We start from the raw sequence: 10,654 nt of genomic DNA, 5'->3' as shown, positions 1-10,654 counted from the left end.
ATCTTTCATATTGACCACCAGATCGATATTACTTCCACAATTCCTCAATACCTACCTACTTGTATAATAATGCATATAATTAGCATAAAAGTGGTATGATTAACATACCGTGACTGGTTTTATAACTTCCTGCTTAACCCAATCTAATGTATAACGTTGATAAACAAAAAGTTGTGAAACTCTTAGGTCTGTTACAGTGAATAAAAGGATAAACCCAAGACTTGACATTTTCTGACAAGATGCATTGCTTTTCAACAGCGGTGAGTGAAGTGAATTTTCCATAACATTTAAGCATAGAATCTAGAATGTGTGCCTGTATGAAAGTAAAATGGGGAAAAACATGTTAAGGTTTCGATGGAGGCCTTGAGAAACAAAAATCAAACAACAACAAATTATAGAAAGAAAGAGTTGTTTGACATGAAAATTGAACAGCATGTAAAACATGTATATTACTTTACGAAACAAGTGTCAGTATACTGATATAAACATTGAATTCCGGAAAAGGGCTGCCTAAAGGGGCTCCACTTCCGGAAAGTTAAACGCCTTTAAAAACTCACTATTTTCAAAGAACAGTTACACATGTTCGTTTTGATGCATTTGCAATAGCGTGCGAGTGGTGAAATTTCGCATAACAAGGTGGAACACAGTTTTCAGCAATTGTTTATCATTATTTCTTTACATATGGCATTCATTATCAAAGGGAGACAACTGTTCCCGATTATTTTAAGTACAAATGGCATTCATTTTCAAAGGGAAACAACTTTTTCCGATTATTTTAAGTAATCTTTGAGAAAAAGTTGTCTCCCTTTGAAAATGAATGCCATTTGTAAAGAAAAAAAGATAAACTATTGCTGAAAACTATGTTCCACCTTGTTACGTGAAATTTCACCACTCGCACGCTATTGCAAATGCATCAAAACAAACATGTGTAACAGTCCTTTGAAAATGGTGAGTTTTTAAAGGCGTTTAACTTTCCGGAAGTGGAGCCCCTTTAGGCAGCCCTTTTCCGGAATTCAATGTTTATATCAGTATACTGACACTTGTTTCGTAAAGTAATATACATGTTTTACATGCTGTTCAATTTTCATGTCAAACAACTCTTTCTTTCTATGATTTGTTGTTGTTTGATTTTTGTTTCTCAAGGCCTCCATCGAAACCTTAAAGGTAGTTCTGCATGTTTGGATCAAATTATTTCTACAATGTAGATTTCAAAAACTTCTCGATGTACTTAGCACATTCGGCAAATAGAAGGATAAAGTTGTGTGCTTGATTTATTGCTAGACTGATTTGTAGATTTTACTGAAACGTGTTGCAGTCGTAAATGAACATATGATCTTTTAAATCAATAGCTTTTAATATAGTCAAATAAAATGTATAGGTCCATGTGATGGTTCATTTTTGTTTGTTCTTTTATTAGATATTTTCAAATAATCAAAGTGATCCACACATTTCAAGGCAATGTTTGAAATCATTTAATGTGTATATTGTTTTCAATATCACAGTTTGTCTTTAGACAGATAAATACGTCTTGTGTGTGTGTGTGTGTTTTTAATACATGTACTCACACGTCGCCATTAATTAATGAAATCATATTCATTTCCGCATACCGAGTCCAAGTTTTATTATACGTTATTTGGGATAAAAGACGTCAAATACTTACTTCCGGTTTATCTAATGTGCAGAACTATCTTAAACATACTGGTTTTGCCAGTGAAAATTATTTGTGAATGTTTTTGCAGTATAAATATTGACACAACGTGCTTGCAGTATTATGCTTGATTTCATTTGTTTCTAAGTAAATGCAGCATTAGTGTAGTAGCGACTTGCAAAATATTAGCAGTATACGCAACTTTTGCAGTTTTACAATACATTTTTAGCTCGACTTTTCGAAGAAAATGTAGAGCTATTGCACTCGCTCCAGCGTCGGCGTCGGCGTCGGCGTCGCCGTTGGTTAAAGTTTTTGATAACGTAAAATATCTCTGTTACTATCAAAGCTATTGACTTGAAACTTAAAATAGTTATTTACTATCAAAGTCTACACCAAGAGAAACAATCCCCATAACTCTGTTTTGAATTTTGACAGAATTATGCCCCCTTTTTAAATTAGAATTTTTGGTTAAAGTTTTCGATAAAGTAAAATATCTCTGTTACTATCAAAGCTGTTGACTTGAAACTTAAAATTGTTATTTACTATCAATGTCTAAACCAGGAGAAACAATCCCCATAACTCTGTTTGAATTTTGACAGAATTATGCCCCTTTTTAACTTAGAATTTTTGGTTAAACATTTTGATAAGTAAAATATCTGTTACTATCAAAGCTATTGACTTGGAACTTAAAATAGTATTTACTATCAAAGTCTACACCAGGAGAAACAATCCCCATAACTCTGATTTGAATTTTGACAGAATTATGCCCCTTTTTAACTTAGAAATTTTGTTAAAATGTTTGATAAAGTCAAATATCTCTGTTACTATTAAAGCTTTTGACTTGAACTCAAAATAGTTATTTACTATCAAAATCTACACCAGGAGACACAGTTCTTATAACCCTGCTTTGAATTTTGACAGAATTATGCCCCTTTTTAACTTAGATTTTTTTTTGTTAAAATTTTTGATAAAGTCAAATATCTCTGTTACTATTAAAGCTTTTGACTTGAAACTCAAAATAGTTATTTACTATCAAAGTATACACCAGGAGACACTATTCTCATAAATATAATTTGAATTTTAACAGAGTTATGCGCCTTTTTGACTTGGATTTTTTTTACTGGCAAAGCTCAAATTCAGAGTCAAGCACTGAGAAACGTCGAGCGCGCTGTCTTACGGACAGCTCTTTTTCATGCTAAAGTAGCATGAATGCAGTATTTGTGCAGCATATACTGCACTAGCAGCATGATAATACATCATACTAGAAAACCTTTGCTGAAATGCAGTATATAAGAAGTATGTTTGCATGCATACAGTATCTGCTGTTTTCAGTATATTCTGTAGTCTTATAAGGTAGAAATCAATAATGTTTACCTTTTTTCAAAATGGACTATCCATTATTCTGTTTGGTTCAAAGTTGTATTGCTGTTGCTTTATACTGAGATGTTTTTCAAAGCACATTAATGTACGGTGTCCAGTTAGGGCCAACCCCTGCTCCCTATGAACTGCGAACGCGATGCATGAGGATAAGACGGTACGATGGCGTAGTGCGACAGTACGATAGCGAATCGTGTTACTACGGTGGTAACAGTACGACAGTACGCCATCGTACTCGCCATTGTACCGCACAATTCACCATCGTAGTGTCACGCTTTGCCATTGAACTGTCACGGTTCATCATCGTAGTGTCACCATCGTACTGTCGCGTTTCGCCATCGTACTGTCGAGAGTCACCGTTGTAGTGTCACCATCGTACTGTCGCGCTTCGCCATCGTACTGTCGCGCTTCACTATCGTAGTGTCACCATTTTACTGTCGCGCTTCGCCATTGCACTCTCGCGCTTCACCATCGTACTGTCGCGCTTCGCCATCGTACAGTTGCACTTCACCATCTTTTCTTTGTTTACTTAAGGACCAACTTTAATTAAACTCTGTATTTTATACTACTGTCAAATCTGTTAAATGATCAAATAATTTTGGCACGGGCATTAATGAAATGAATATCACCAGACCTGATGTTATTTAAATGAATATCACCCGGCAGATTTTATTCCAAAAAAATATCTACAGGGTATTATTCAAATGAAAATTACCCGACAGAGTCTAACTAAAATGTATATCATCTAACATGATAATATTTAAAAAATTATCATACCTTAATATTGTTTGAAATGTACTCTTCATATATAATCTCTGTTGGTCTATAGCTATATAACATTGTTTACTTGGGGATAATAAAAGGAATATAAACTGGTGCGGTGTTGTCCAAACGAATATCACCTAACCAAGTGTTACTTACGAACAAAATAACATTGTAATGTATTTACGTGTAATTAACTGTTTTCTAAGAAAATGTTGCTTAATCAGCTCATATATTTCAAGCCATGAAACGTTAAAAGTATATATTGTCAGCAAAAAAAAAATAATAAAAAATAAAAATACACTGTTGTATAACTTTTGCTCATAAAACTTTTGAGTACATGTTATGCAAAAGTGTTAACTAATCCACCGCCACAAGTGGTGGGGGTTATAGGAATGGTCTCCGTCCGTCCTTCCGTCAGTCCTTCTGTCCTTCCGTCCGTCTGCCCGTAACACTTTCGAGTCCGCTCCATATCTCCTAAAGCCCTTGAAGGATATTCATGAAACTTGGGTCAAATGATCACCTCATCAAGACAATGTGCAGAACCCATAAGTCAGCCTTGTCCGCTCAAGGTCAAGGTCACAACTCAAGGTCAAAGGTTTGAGCCTTCAATTTTGTGTCCGCTCTATATCTCCTAAATCCCTTAAAGGAATTTTATAAAACTTGGGTCAAATGATCACTTCATCAAGACGATGTGAAGAATCCATTAGTCAGCTATGCCGGCTCAAGGTCAAGGTCACAACTTAGAGTCAAAGGTTTGAGCCTTTCATTTTGTGTCCGCTCTATATCCTCTAAACCCCTTGAAGGATTTTCATCAAACTTGTGTCAAATGATCATCTTATCAAGGCAATGTGCAGAACTTATGAGTCAGCCATGCCGGCTCAAGGTCAAGGTCACAATTGAAGGTCATAGGTTTGAGCCTTCCATTTTGTGTCTGCTCTGTATCTCCTAATTCCCTTGAAGGATTCATTTGAAGCTTCGGTCAAATTATCACCTCATCAAGGCGATGTGCATAACTTGTGAGTCAGCCATGCTGGCTCAAGGTCAAGGTAACAACTCAAGGTCAAAGGTCTGAGCCTTCCATTTTGTGTCCACTCTGTATCCCTTAAACCTCTTCGAGGAATTTTATAAAACTTGCGTCAAATGATCACTTCATCAAAACGATGTGCAAAAGTTATGAGTCAGCCATGCCGGCACAAGGTCAAGGTCATAACTTAGGGTCAAATGTTTGAGCCTTCCATTTTGTGTCCACTCTGTATCTCCTAAACGCCTTCAAGGATTTTCATCAAACTTGGGTCAAATGATCACCTCATCAAGGACTCAAGAGTCAGCCATGTCAACTTAATGTCAAGGTCACAACTCAAAGTCAAAGGTTTGAGCTCTGTACTTCCTAAACCCCTTGAAGGATATTTATGAAACTTGGGTCAAATTATCACCTCATCAAGACGTTGTGCAGAATTCATGAGTCAGCCATGTCAGTTTAAGGTCAAGGTCACAGTTAAAGGTCAAATGTTTATTCTTTCACTATCCATAGCAGTGGCGGGGGATTTAGCTGTCTTTCAGACTGCCTTGTTATGTCTATAATACAGTCGTTTGTTTCCGCTTACCTGACTAAACCTGTATTTTTACCACTGACCCTAAAGTTTTAAATGAAGAAACGTACTGGAAAAAAAATGTAAAGATTTATGTTAAACAAGATTATTAGCAAGTATACCCAAAGCACTTCATTTTTATCCAATACGTCCAGAAAAAGTGAAGCGCGACAGTACGATGGTGGCACTACGATGGTGAAGCGCGAAAGTGCGATGGCGAGGGTGGCAGTGCAATGGTGAAACGCGACAGTACGATGGAGACACTGCGATGGTGAAGTGCAATGGCGATCGCGACAGTCTTATGGCGAAGTGCGAAAGTACGAATAAATGATAGGTATATATTAAGCCTGTTTATGAGATTTAAGATGCAGTTTCATAAAAACATATTCACGGTTGCATGATAAAAGTTTGTTGTTTTTTAACTGACTCCCAAACAAAAATCAAATCAAAAAGAAATATATGATAGAAATGAAAATAACGATTTTAAGGGAGGCTTGTGATTGCTTCTGTTAAGCTTAACTCTGCCATTCGATGTAAGAAGTTGCAGATCATTTTAAAATAATGATGTTCCAGTGACTTAGTTTTACAAAATTTTCAAAATAACTATGATATTTCGTTTTTAAATATGGTAATGAAATCATTGTGCTCTCCGACATTGAATAGAAATTCAATTTTTTTGTTATGAATAATTAAGTTAACCTTATAAAAGATAACAAAGACCTTTTTTGTGCTTTTATGAGTATAAAATTGTTAAGCGTACTTGAATAAATAAATATCATTCAGTGATAACATTTCTTTTCAGATATTGGTCTTATTGGTCTGTGAATGTATCATTGTCAACGACTCACAAATAGCAGAAGGTAACTATTTTAGGTACAAGATGATTGAATGTTAAAGCTTACATTTGTGTATTAGTGGAATTGAGTTCATTAGATATTATCACGGGTATGAACTTTGTATAGTTAGAGCATTGATTCCTTTCTTCCGTTATCATAGATAAATAAAATGTGGTCTATAAAATTTCACTAGAGTGTGATTGTAATAAACAAGTTAAACAACACAGTCAACCTGAGTCTTACATTGCATTACACATGTAAATAATTGAGACACACTGATATTGGGATTCGACCTATAAACCAACGGTCATGAAGAAAAGTGGCTCATACATTAAATGTTCATCATATGCACTTTATTTCCTGTCAGTACTTGAAAGATATTAATGTTTCATTTCAGACGGTGTCATTGACTGCACAGTTGATTGTGCATGTTGTAAAAATCAAAATTGTGGTCCGAGTGGTTTCTTTCTTGACGGTAATTGTTATGATGGCTGCATTGATGGATATTTTGGTGCTCGGTGCTATGAAAAATGTACTTACAATTGTACAGAATGTAACTATAATAAAAACATATGCACTGCATGTTTTAATGGCTATTTCCTTGGCCCTAGTAAAGACTGTACAGCAAGATGTCCAACAGGTTGTGGCACATGCACGTCAGAGACTACATGTACTAAATGTAAGGACGAATATTATAACGCCAATGGTTTCACTGACTGTCGATATCGTTATTGTCCACAGAATTGCGAATGCCAACAAAATCAGTGTATATCGTGTAAGGCTGGTTATTATGATAAAAGTACGTCATGTAGTGGTATATGCCGCGGTAATTGTGTGACTTGTTCATCACGGGACACTTGTGATGTGTGTAGAGATGGTTATTTCAACGGGCATCGGTTTGACAACAGTAACCGTCCTCTTTTGACAAATTGCACACTTGAATGCCGTGATAACTGCGAGCGATGTTCCTCGTATAATACATGCTTGCAATGCAAAACTGGACGATACGGATCAACCTGCCAAGAACACTGTTCAATTGGATGTGAAACAAGCGAATGCCAGAAAGACTCCGGAAATTGTAAATGTTCTCCTAATTTTTCGGGAGATAAATGTGATCAATGTCAGACTGGAAGACATGGACCCCTTTGCGAAAAGAAATGTTCTTTAGGATGCAAAGCTAACGTATGTGACAAAGAGTCGGGAGGATGTTTAGATGGATGTGTCGTGGAAACTATCATTGGTAAGACGTGTAATGAGTGTTCCACGGGCATGTATAGTGTATTTTGTAACGAAACCTGTCCTTCAGGATGTAAAAATGGTAAATGTCAAATGGATACAGGTGAATGCTCGTTAGGATGCATAGAAAATTTCAATGGGAAAAGATGTGAACATTGCATTAATGATAAATATGGAGATTTATGTAGGCTTGATTGCCCAGATAATTGTGCGAACAATTACTGTGTTAAAAACTCCGGAAATTGCTTACAATGTATCAGAAACTATACTGGACAGAAATGTGAAAACTGTGAACCAGGCCTTTTTGGGTCAACATGCTCCGATACGTGTTCGTCCCAGTGTCATAATATTACCTGCAACAGAAATATTGGTACGTGTACTTACGGTTGTATTGAAAATTACTCTGGTGATAGATGTTGTGTACCGAACAATAAATGTATTGACTGTGTGTCAAACAATAGGTGTAGAAAGTGTATAAATGGATATTACAATAAGCTATGTGACAAAGTATGTTCGTATAACTGTGTTGAATCCTGTGACTTTGAAACAGGAACCTGTGACTCTTGCAAAAATAACTTTTACGGTTCATTTTGTAACTTGTCCTGCAGCAGCATCTGTACTGACGGTCTTTGTAATCAAGATACCGGTATATGTACGAGGGGCTGCAATGGAACAACTGATGACCCTGTTTGTCCTAAACGTTCAGGTAAAATATTTCAATATTTCATTGCTTGGTATATATTTTGCAACATCCTATGGGTGCGTGCGAGCGTTCTTGTGTGTGACGATGCTCATATTTGTCTGTTTTATTTCTAGTTAGAACGGTCTTTTACAATATGCAAATTCTTATGTTTGTAAATGAATGAGACATAAATAAACTATAAAATCTGTTATAAAAAGAATCACGTTGATGATGACATGCCTCAATACTTGAAATTTACAATAGATATTTAGGTAACTGCCTTAACGACTGTGTTGATAACTGCGATAGGTGCTGCACTGTATAAAGAAAGATACCTGTTTCGACTGTTTGTCCAACATATAGGAAATAAAAACTTGGATATTACCAGGAGATTGAAAAACCTAGTTTGGCATACATGTCGCGTCCGTAAACTATCATGTTCACGGTCATAAACCTAGCTCATGGTCGTAAACAGGAGTTCATGTTCGTAAACGTAGGTTCACGGCCGTAAAAAAAACAAAGACAAATATCAAACAGGGAATGCCACGCACCAAAAACGCAGCCTCCTCAAAATGAAACCCACAGCACGCAGACGCGCACCACACACACACACACACACACACACACATTAGGACAAAACGAACAAACAAAGGAACACACACACACACACACACACACACAAAGCCAACACATCAGGACAAAACGAACAAACAAACGAACACAGTGGGGCACCGCCTTGGAACGGTCAGTGGCAAAAACACCACTGGGGAGCTTAAACCAGTTTATGGTGCGCACCCAACCTCACTCTTACCCCCACCATGTTCCAAAGATACGGGACAGTGTAAATAAAAGTAATCCCCTCCAGGTGAATCTCTTACACACGTAATGGAAACAAAAAGGCATGGCATGTAAAACACAAAAATGCTCGTGTATAAATATATAAAAAGCAAACTTTAAGAACCAAAAACGTATGTACTCAATGCCTTTTCAGAAGACAGAGCAACAAGAGAAACACCCTTAAGGGCCCGACGAAACAGGCCAGAAGACAAATATCAAAACAGTTCAGTCCTGGTAGGATTTATAAACTGCTTATCATAGAGTCCTCCCCCTCTTCCGTCAGACACAATCAAAGAGGGAAGCGTAGTGTCCAACTGTAAACGGGTTGAACACTAAACATGCGGTATGTCTCAAAACAGTTGGGTCATAACCTCTTTTAATAAAACGTTTTATAATTTTACCAAATACATTTGGAAAATTACCATGACCCAATATCTTACGAAGTTTGTAAACCACATCCCCATAAACCATGTTCACGTCCGAAATTCATAGTTGATTTTATACTCCTAATATATCGACCGTAAACCATGGTTTACGTTCAACAAACTAGATTTCTCGATTAAGCTACGAATTTCGTTCGTTATCCTATGTTAACGCTCGTTATTATATGTTTTAGCTCGCGAACACCGATTCATGCTCGTAAACCCTAGTTGACGAACGTGAGTCTATGTTTACGAGTGTGAACTTGGGTGAGCAAGCGTAAACCTACGTTTACGAGCGTGAACTGTGGCTTACATGTTACCCTATGTTTACCCTCGATAATATAGGTTAGTTTTCGAAAGACCTGGTTTTACGTTCGAAAACCCGTTTACCGATTTATTTACGTGATGGTTTGCCGATCATTAAACCAAGTTTTTTGACCGCGTTCACGTAATTATTGGACAATAGTCCATTTGACGAAGTACATGTGCATGCGCGAACTGATTACCGTTAATCCGTTAAATAACGTGATTAAACGATAAGTCAAAAACTGGGGGCTAATAGATAGATAGGTAGATTACAGCGTGTTAAGTTTGAGACAGTTTTCTTCATTTTTGGATCGAACTACGTTGAGAATAAACAATGAAATAGTCTGTATGTATGTCTGTATAGCTAAACGCTTTACTTAAGCGTCATACGATAGCTGAACAACCGCTGCGTCTGTAGTTTATTGACAGGCGTAATGAGCGGGAATTTCAAACACAAGTTGCGTCCTTAATAACTTGATTAATTAATAGCAAAAGCTGATCTTCACCCGATGTACAATTACTGAGAAGGTCAAATGCATACTTTTTTACGCAAATGGCGTCGAAAAATCACGTTTTAGCCTAAATAGTTGTGACGTTGCTGTTTTTACAGCGATTAATTTAGTTTCTGGCGCCCATTTCATTCAAAAAGAAATTTATTTCATTTATTATAACAGGCCCGTTGAAACCTATACGGTAATGTAATTTTCAAATATGTACTCCGACTATTCACCGAAGGAGAATACTGTTTTACTATTCTTACTTTATGCGAAGATCATACCAAAATCTTTCTACGAAATTATTATTTTGGAGCGGAATGGGAATGACTAAGTTATGTGTGAAAACAATTCCACAGAATTAAAAAAAAAACTAAAATCATAATACAAATTTATTTTACTGTAAAATGAGAGATAAAATGCGAGGATCTCCGACTTTGGTTTCGCTGTATTATCTTCAAT

Source organism: Mercenaria mercenaria, chromosome 14 (genome assembly GCF_021730395.1).
Source record: "Mercenaria mercenaria strain notata chromosome 14, MADL_Memer_1, whole genome shotgun sequence".
Classification (NCBI taxonomy): Eukaryota; Metazoa; Mollusca; class Bivalvia; order Venerida; family Veneridae; genus Mercenaria; species Mercenaria mercenaria.
This window is presented reverse-complemented; position numbering follows the sequence as displayed.